This window comes from Polypterus senegalus, chromosome 8 (genome assembly GCF_016835505.1).
Source record: "Polypterus senegalus isolate Bchr_013 chromosome 8, ASM1683550v1, whole genome shotgun sequence".
In the NCBI taxonomy this organism is placed as follows: Eukaryota; Metazoa; Chordata; class Cladistia; order Polypteriformes; family Polypteridae; genus Polypterus; species Polypterus senegalus.
Window position 1 is genome coordinate 60648761 of NC_053161.1, and position 10585 is coordinate 60659345.

Below are 10585 nucleotides of genomic sequence, written 5' to 3' on the forward strand. Positions count from 1 at the left end.
CCTAGTGTGTGGTGGGTGTGTTTGTGTGTGTCCTGCGGTGGGTTGGCACCCTGCCCAGGATTGTTTCCTGCCTTGTGCCCTGTGTTGGCTGGGATTGGCTCCAGCAGACCCCCATGACCCTATTCGGATTCAGTGGGTTAGATTATGGATGGATGGAAATCCCAGCTAATTGTGGTGAAGTTCATCCTTCATGTTAGCCATGACTCTTTCACGGTAACAGACTGGTAAACTGAATAAATTTAAAATTGTCATTCTGTATAAAGTGCTGCCCACTTCTAGCCCAACTGTGACTAAGAAAATTGCAGATCCTTACTCCAGGCTACCAGTTAAACTACAGGGTGGTCCAGATCTAATTATACAGATCCAGATCGTCTGGATGACTTTGATTTATGCGGGGACGATTCCAGTTTGGCGCAAAGATGATTCTTCATGTTGTCAGTTCGCACAATTCTCAATGGTTTGGGATTTTTCGGGTGATTTTCTATGTACAGTAATAAACTTAATAAGTTATAGCGTAATGAAAATTATATAATTAGATCTGGACCACCCTATATAAAAGATTTTCTGTATCCTGGGCAACAGGTTTAGTTGTGTTTTTGGAGCTGGGTAACACTAATAGACTATTAATATGGTTGAGAATATGACCTACTTATACCCACCAAAAATGTGTAGTCCATGGATTGAAGTCTATATCACTGTAGTTTATTTCTCTATTGTCCTTGCACCAAGGCCAAGAGAGGAGACTTACTACACAAGATAGGCAGGAAGTATGCATTTACACAGGCAAAGTGAACATTCAATGAAGTGTTAATGCGGAACTAATTAGCTCACAACAAAGGACTGTTTCCACACTGTGACCAATTAATTCTTAAATCCTAATGAATGGGCCACTGCCAAACAGATTAATTAAAAATGATGCCTGTTCTCTCACACAAAGGAAACACTAGTTTTTTTGGATCAGTTGCACATGCTCTGACATTATATTTAGAAATGGATCTGAATCAAAGGTTGAATCAAAGGTTGAATCAAAATAATTCAAATGGATCTGAATCAAAGGTTGAATCAAAATAATTCAAAGACTTTAGCAATACCTTGCACGCTGTTGTATCACTTCATTATAACCACCATCTACAGTATTAATACCTTTTTAAATCTAATTAATGGGGTTTAAAGAAAGATAATCATGAGAAAGTTCACCAGAATTTGTTAAAGGAGTACAGGAAGAGGCACATTGAAAATGTAAGTGAGTGACAGCCTGAGCTCACAAACCCACAGGAACAGTGCCAGTCTAATCTCTAAGGAAGATGTACTGCTTGATTTTAGACAGTGTAGTCCCATTAAGCTTTTTTAGGAGGACTTCAGCCTAAAGTACCAACCCACAACATTCAAGAAGTGTCTTTTTTTTAAGATAATAGGTGAGTGCAGTGTGGGTGACTACAAAGGAAGAAGAAACCTCTCTAAATGTATCAGAAACCTAAATCCGTAGTAACCAAGAGCACTTATCCAGGTTAAATTAAATTTATTTGATAGATGATTACTTATATTTTATTGTAAAGCCAGAAACTGAACACATTTACTGAATGCAAAAATAGTGTGTGTACACCTGTATGAATAAACAAAAAAAATGAAGTCTGAATTAATTCATAATGCTAGGTTGGTGGTCTGAATTAACAGAACTGGTTGTAATTTCTTGATATCAACCTCGGGTCAATGCCATAGTCAACAGCTGGTTAGAAATCTGTAGAACTGTAAGATTCTCTTTGCAATGGTATAAAAATATTTTATGAGATTTTCATGTAAGGAAGGAAGACATTTTGAGGAAAAATAGCTATACTTACGACTAATAATGATACCAGAGAATGGCAATATGTTGCATGTTAATTTCACTTAATTCTGCACATGTGGCTGTATTTCTAGATCCTTGGACTTGATCTTACAGAATAACATGAATGCCCACCTAAGGAGTAACACTATCAAGTTTCTCAGTATTTTAGGGTAAAATTGAAGTTTGTATTGACAACAACTAAAACAGTACCTTCCTCCTTGATTTTTCCCCTTCAGGAGTCTGTGAGATTCATAAGACAGAAAGAAAGCCTTCAGATATATACACATCATAAAGCGTACCTACTGGCATCAGACTGGAATAACGTTTCAAACAGATAAGACAGAGAGCTTTAACAGCTAAGTGGGTGAAACCAAATGTCATGATTTTCCATTAAGGGGTGTGCTAAAAGCAAGAATTTTCCATTCTCATGATAAGAGGGGGGTCAATGGGTCTGTACAAACAAGTTTAGAAGTGCATAGGGTTATTTTTTGTCAAATAAAATTCTTACTTGTCTGTGCTAATCAATTTCCAACACATTGTCATGCTCCAGCTCTGGGCTTAGTGAGTAGATCTACTTTTCCATGAAGCTTCGGTTTTCCTTAATTGAAAAAAAAAAACTCAAAACATATTTTTCATTAACAGAGCAACCCAATTAAGATATATACTGTGTATTATACAGAGTATGTAAGAGTGTAGTTCTCTTTCATTTTAAGTTATTTTTGACAGTCACACCCACTTTGTAAACCAGTTATACTGTATTAGAAATCAGCGTATCCTACCATATATAAATGAATGTCTTGACTTTTTCTATGACCTGATTAGATTACACATCTATCTAAGTGTTTGGTTTATGGTCTAATTCTAGAACCAGCCAAAGATGAATGCCAGATAGCTTAAATATATAAAATTAAGGCATTTTCGTTACACAAATAAAACATTTACTTTCATCTCGGTGCACTCTTGTTCTTCTGGCCCATGCTTTGTTGTTTTAGGGAACTTCTAGCTCTACTACATTCTCTGTGTTTAGTATGACCCTTAAACCTATTGTGCTGAGAATTTCATTCTAGTTACCAGTCTGGGGCTACTTACACCCGCTGCTCTCCATTTCTAGTTTTTTTTTTTCTTTTCATTTTCTTATTCTTTAAGGGTCAGGGATGCCTGGTCTTCAGACATTGTGTCTTCTGTCAGTCTGTGAAGCACATCATTGCCTTAAGAAGATCTTCAAGGCCTCTGTTACAAGTTCACTCCTCTAGGCTACTACTTCCCGCTAGTTGGAGATTTGTATTTATTGTGTCATGTAACAATACCACTTGGGCATCTCCATTTCTTAGACTACAAACTTTCATTTCCTCCCTTTCTCCCTATTTGTTTCCTTTGCTTTCCAACATAAATCCAATTACCCAGCATTAGTCTTGGAATCCAATAGGACACGGCTATTATACTAGACTAGACAGTAATGGCGCACTAGACAATAACATGCAGTGAATACACTTGACTTGACCATACTCCATTGACCCTTGTGCTTCTTTGACCATATATGTGTACAATGATATGAAGAGGTATGGATGAGAACGACGCCTGTACGCATGTGCCGCAGGGCTGCCCTGCTGGCCGCTGCCAAGTGTTGATTCTACAATAGAATAAAATAAAAATAAAAAGAGTAATAATTTCATAACTCTTCGCTTTTAGTATAAAGCTGTAGTGCAGAGTTTCAGCGTAGTTTATGTGTACCAAATTTACAGGCTACAGGTTATTTGATTTTTGACCTTGACCTTCATGGGCTGACCTTTGACCTTGGAGGTCACTCATCACCCCGGAAGAGGATAGTAGATGTAACGTAGTATATGTGTACCAAATTTCAGGTCAATAGTTCAAACAGTTTGTGAGCTACAGGTGATTTAAAATCCTGGACAGACAAACAAACAGCCACGGAAGCGTATAATATAAGATTACAGAACATATTAATAACAAGATCAAACAAAGTTAAACCAACTTTATAAATATGGTTTAACAATTTATTTGTTGGATAGCCCAAAAATCACACAAGGGATGCTTCAATGGTCTTTAACAGACCCCATTTTTTGACAGCCCCCCAGCCTTGACTCCCCCACCTTGCAAAAAAAAAACCTTGCTAGGAAAAATAAAAATGGAAGAAATCTTAGGAAAGGCAATTCAGAGAGAGACCCCTTCCAGGTAGGTTGGGCGTGCAATGGGTGTCAAAAAATGAGGTCAATACAATACAATACAATTCACAAAACAGAACAAAAGTAATCCTCTTCACAGATCTAGATAGCCAGTCTCTCATTGCCAGCTCAATAATACAATACATTCGTAGAAATGACTTTATTCTTACACTGTGCTCCTCACCCACTGCAAAAGCTCTCAAGGCAAATGCAAGAATATAGATTATGCCACTCACTTATTACACAACTATCACATATAAGGATAAGGATTTGTTACAATACATCAAAAAAAAAGTATAAACTAATTAACATAAAAGAAAAACAACCATATCTGTACATCAGCTAATTGTAGAACCACAGCCAGATTGTAGAAAAGGATTCAGAGACAAGCCAGATGCAGTCAGAAGCCCATGAAGACCAACTACTAGTCGCATTCCCCCCTACTGGCCATCCTACTGCTGAGTCATTGCTGGGCAGGCCAATCTGATGAAAAGACCCTTCTACCCCAGTACTCCTTCATCAGAGCTGACTTTTCCATGGCAGGCAAAAAACTTGGCAGTGCTACGTGAGGATACCAAGAAGAGAAAAGCACGCCTCACCAGGGCCACCAGAAGTCCAAGGAGCCCAATCATGGTGAAGGAGAGAAAGACAACCTTTGAAGTTTCACCCCTTACAATCAGCAGCAAATGCAAATGACATTAAATTAAATTAAAATGAAATGGTGCTATTAAATGAAACAACTGAGAAGTTGTTCTGTGTGCTTTGAGAGGAGGAAATCACAATCGACCTTTAGAGACGGAATAAAACCTCCACCAAAGACACTTTCATCATAGGACATGCGACTTTTCCTTGGTATCCAGTTTAGAGATTACAGTATTATTTTATATGTTTGTGGGGTCCTCGTCAGATATTTAGAGCACAGTGACATTCTGCAGCATGTCATCACTCTGCTTCACTATGATTAATGAAATAACCTTACTTGAAACCTTATGTCTTGCTTACCTGAAAAATCCAATGCAAAGTAAACCTAACAAAACATCATAAAAAAATGAAGTCGAAAATGATAGCTCTGTGCTCAGTTTGCGAGTACCGGATTGAAATGTTCCCTTGCAAGACCTGCGTGTGTCTTTGCTGACAATTATCAGTAACATAAATCGGGGCAAACTGGGGAGATGGGCATGAGTATGACGTAGATGGGTACACATTACTTAGGGCAAAACTGAAAGGAAGGGGCAGTTGCCATTTATGTAAAACAGAATTAGAATGCAAGTTTTCTTCAATTAGATTGTGAGCCACAGCTTAGTGAGAATGTTTAGGACTGCATTGAATATTCGAGGATGAAGCTACATAAGTACACTTATGTTAGGTAACATGCCCAGTGGAGGCTGTACAGTCTTTTGGCCTTGGAATTTCTCCATTTTTTGTTTTTTTCCTTCAGCATCTTGCCAGTTGGGAGGTTTTCATATTTTCAGTCTTCTTTGGCTATCTGACCTTCGCAACATACTTATCATTATAATCACCACAGATTTCAAAACTAATCCAAATTGAAGGACTCTCCTTTATCTGCTACTTGTATATCTGTATTTTTTAAGTGTGTACTGTATTTATTTGTTCTTATTTACTGTTTTTGGTATTTCATTTATTGATCCATATATTTTAATTTTAAAATTTTAAAAGTAATAAGAAATTAAAGAGAAATCTGCAGTGAATAAACAAGGTAAAAAAGAAGCTGCAAAAGTAAAGGATGAATATGAGGCATGTAGGACTACTAACTCCAGTGATAACCATAGGGCTTATGAGAGCAACTGTTACAAAGGATATTAGGAAAGCTGAAAGGCAGTTACTAATAAATATTATGGAAAAGGTGAAAGATGACTAAAAACTGATTCTTTCAGTTTTGTACTAGTACAGAAGGAAGTGAAGTGCATTAGGAACACAAAGATCAAACTAAAGTGTACAGACAGTGAAATAGAAACTTGCATTTTTCTGAGGTAACCTCCCAGCAGTTAAAGGAACTACCAAAGGAGGTACTTTCTTAAATTAAATAGGCTGAAATAAAAAAAGGACATCACCTGGAACTCCAGGAATAGGAAGCGGTTGAGAGCATCCACCTACCCACTAGCAGGTGACAGCTCAGCATCACACTAGTTCAAATGAAATGCAACAGAGTGAAGCTTTTTACAGTGGATGGAGTGGTAGACCAACCACCAAACCCCAAGTTTTCCCTGTACAATTAGAAGACCTGCTTGCAGGGCTGGATGCAGGTTAACGCCGTACCCAGGAAGGAACAATTGCTAGTTAAGGGCCTTGCTTCAAGGACTCAGTGGAGTAGAACCACTTTTGGCATTTACAGGATTCGAAGCGGCAACCTTCCAATTGCTGGCTCAAAGCCCTAGAGAGCCACCACTCCACTTTTTATATATCTATAAAAAATGAAATATACTATTTTATGTGTTTCCCTACTGGTACGGTGGTGATTCTAAAAGGAAGAAAGAATCAGTGGACCTTTAGGAAGTATATACTGTACTTAACGTCTGTTTAATGTCAGCTTAACATTCCCAATAATATAACAGTCAAAGGAGAGCCACAGGTAAAAGTGTGAAGCACTTGGGGGTTCCTTCAGTCAACTCTTGTCCAACTTCAAGAGTGCGGGAAGGCATTTTGTCCTAGGTACGGGCAGGAATGATGTCTTCCAACCATCTGTATGTAATCTCTGAGGTTCAGTACAGTTATCAGAGCTTTTTATGCCTTCTCCATGGCTCAAGGTTCCCAAGCATGCAACTTCCAAACATGGGTACAGTCTTTTGCTGGCATAACATGGATAGAAAATAGCACACCATTACTGCTGACCATTAGAACACTGGGCACATCTACTCTCCATTAATATCATGCATGAGCTGTTCCCACTTGTCCCTTTCTATCTCTTTTTCAGGTTGCTTGTATGGCAGTATCAGGTTGGAAAACCTCTAAATAGATGACTGTAGCCCTTGGACATATATTGATCATCACCAAACTGGTCACATCAGTACTTGCCTGCCTTAGTCATCTTCCACTTGTTTCTTCTCATCTCCCTGTCAGCTGATTTTATTTCAACCTTAAATTTCAAATAATTCAAACTATCTGGCAGTAGAGATGTTCCTGTAGGAGCTCACTCCAGCAGCAATGGACACTGCGAGAAGGACTTTAAAGTCACAGTGCTTATGGGCAACTGCAAGACAGTTATGGGCAAGTTAGACTGATGCTAAAATTGAAAACATTAAAACAGACAATAGTTTTATGACCAGATATGAAGACTATTTACATCGATCTGGCTGACCCAAATGATTTAATTACAGATCCACATTGTAAGGAAAACTTATCAGACACTTGAAAAGACTTGGTTGGGCAGTTTACCTTATCAAAAGGTCTTGACTATACAGTACATTGTTCTCTTCTCATGCTAAATGAATCTTAGGATGGAGAGGTCTGTTAGCTTTTTAAATTGATGATGGCCCACTTAAGGGGTTTCTTTTTTTCCTAGTGTCTATATAAACACAGGGAACTCCAGTTTCTTTACTACAACTTTGCCTGAGGGAGGGGTCTGAGTTGCCTCGAAACCTTGCATATTGTAATCTGTTCACTTAGACAATAGAAGGTGTCATTTTGCTTCACTTTTGATTACATCTATAATGACTAACACAGTACATCGCACTACTACTATAAATAATTGAAATTAAAGGAACACGAAAAAAACTGAAATCATAAAAATTAAGCAGATGTTAGGAAGGGTGTTTTATAATTAAAAAACACTAAACGATTCCCGTGTGTTAGCATATTAAGGTGCAGCGATGGGACCAACTATGCAGACAGGAACAATCTACTGTACAAAGAGGGGCTTGGAGCAAACTTTGCATGAAGATGATGTGAAAAAAAAAATAACAAGTGAATCGTTAGTCCAGGGGGATTCACCAGGCATGCCATTTACAACCCAATTGGGCAACCTTGATAGCAGGTGTCCTACGAGCAACTGGCTGAGCTATGTTTGCTGAAAGCGTAGAAATGCTTCTGAAAGGACGAATGAACTTCCAAAGCATTCAGCTAGGGCACAATGTGATCTGGCTGAAGGGACTGAGAAAATGAACAACATCACCTTTGGCTTTATACTGTATGGAATAGTACATTTCAGAAAATTAAAGTAAATGTTGATGAATTTAGCTAAAGAAGAGATAAGGATCTGATTTTTTGTACTATTATGAATTATGTTTCCTCTTCTCAGTGTTGAAGATGGGGTAACTCAAATTGACAACCCATGGTGTTTGTCTTTATGAAGTCAGGTAGAGCTTAAATTTTATCCTGTAAGAGGGGGATGTACAGGCTCAGCTTCTTCATGATGCGTATGTTTTATGATGATCATTCATTCACATTTTACACTAGTGTCTGCCCTTAATTTGTATTAAGCTTTGCTGCCAAGCAACATAGTTGCTAGGAATTTGCCATGGTGTTACAGACAGAGATACAGCATAGCAAAGGTAAAATACATTAAACACTACAATGTGCTCTATTACATTATCACAATGGTGTATATATATATACACTATACTATAGCGTACAAAAATACAGTAAGCACACAAAACAATGTGACAAATTATACTGTATAACTCCATTCATACCCCATTCAAAACAATACTTTAAAAATTAACATAATTTAAGTTGGACAAAGGTGTTTTTGAAATCTGGGATCTCATTCTGGATTTCCCAGTGTGTGTTTACTTTAAATAACGGACACTCAGATTTCAGTTTGGCTGCTGAAGTTTCACGTTTCCTTCTTTCTGCCTGGGGCTCCCTGTTTACAGTTTGATTAATTATACTCTAATACATTTTGAAAGAAATTCATTGAAGTTTTATTTTGGGATCACATTTTATGGAACTAACATAATTCTGGGCGGTCAATCCATTTTTTGAATATTGAAATTTGTTTACAGGCTTGCCCTTTATAGATAAATGTTTTTGGAAAAAACAGTTTATTGAATTTTGAATCGTTAGAGACTTAGCCAATAAGCTTGGCAACTGTGCCACAATAAACAATCATTTACATTTTTTTGATATGGGGAAAACAAGGTTTTCCAGCTTGTCAAGTTTCTCAGTTTCCTGAAATTGTCAAGGTGTTTGAATATTTTTTTTCTTTGTAGTCATTCAAGTCATTGATCAATTAAGAAATTCTGTTAGTTCTTTAAGAGAACGTGAACTTAAGATTTTGTCACTGTCATTTCCCTTCTTTCAACTCGAAACATAACACCCAGGTGAATGCCAGCTTTAAATTTCCTGCTCTCTTTCTATTAGGACATGTATAATAGAGTCCAGCGCGCCATTCTGCTGCCCACACACCACAATTCAGCTGTGAAAGAGCAGATGTGCTTCCAGATTAGACCTTTAGAAAGACGGTGAAATTATTTCAAAATAAATATTCTTAAACATGTCACTAAGTTTTTTTGTGAAAGTACTGCCAGTATCATTCACTCTAAAGAACCGAACAGCATTCTGCAGCAGTTGCATCTCTCCTCATTTAAAACCATTTTCAGATGGACCAAATTTTGTCCAAGATGATGTGCTACAGAATATGCAGCAGGGCTTGAGTCAGCAGATCAGATCATTTGTGTGGCCCTTAAGACAAACCTGATTTTCCAGATAGAATAAAAAACTTTGAAGTGGCTAGTATTTAAAAGGTGCTATCTAACAGAAATTATATTTTATTATCTAAACAATGCTTGATTTCATGATTAAATTTTACATCAAAAAGTGGCCTCTGTAAAATACCATTGTACTCTTTCACCAATTACAGGGAGAAACTTCCTCTTTTCACAATTAAAATGGCCATACATGGAATGCTATGCACTCCCTTTACTTTAATTTCTTTGTTGGTTACTTTGGCAGATACTTGCTGACTGAAAGCTTTACAGAATTTCAGAAAAACAAACAAAGAAATATGTGGTGATGACACTTTTAACTGCTATAAAACAAGGTAGATTTAAGTTTCACAAAATTCACAGATTTTCACCAGTACATCACCTGGATAATATTTAAAGATTGCTCCTTGTCTAAAACAAAATGTGTCTGTAGATGGGACTTGAGCTAAGCAACAGACAACATGAAGGAAGAGTGTAGCTACTGATAAAGTAGGAGAAGCAAAAAGAGAAATGAGAGTGTGCAGCTGGAGCAAAGTGAAGAAAACAAGCCATAGGTAAAACAGGAGCGTCTTTATAGAGAAACTTCTAGAGGCAAATGTTTTACTTTGTTTTAGCCAATCCCTGCCTTGTGTGCAGTTTGCTAAATTAACACTAGGGGGTACTCTGGAGTGAACTTTGAATGGATACATTTTTTGAATTACTTTACAGAAAGGTACAAGAGATGCTGCTCTTGGCTACAGTGCTGGCATAGAGTCCAGTTGCAAAGTTAGTACAGTACAATGATATGACTAAAAGTGGGTTTTCTTTTCTTTTTTCCAATGTCCATACATCATGATTAACCTACATCTCAACAATGTTTCCATCTATCTGCTAACCCACACAGTGGCTCTATTGGCTTTCATATCATCCTTTCT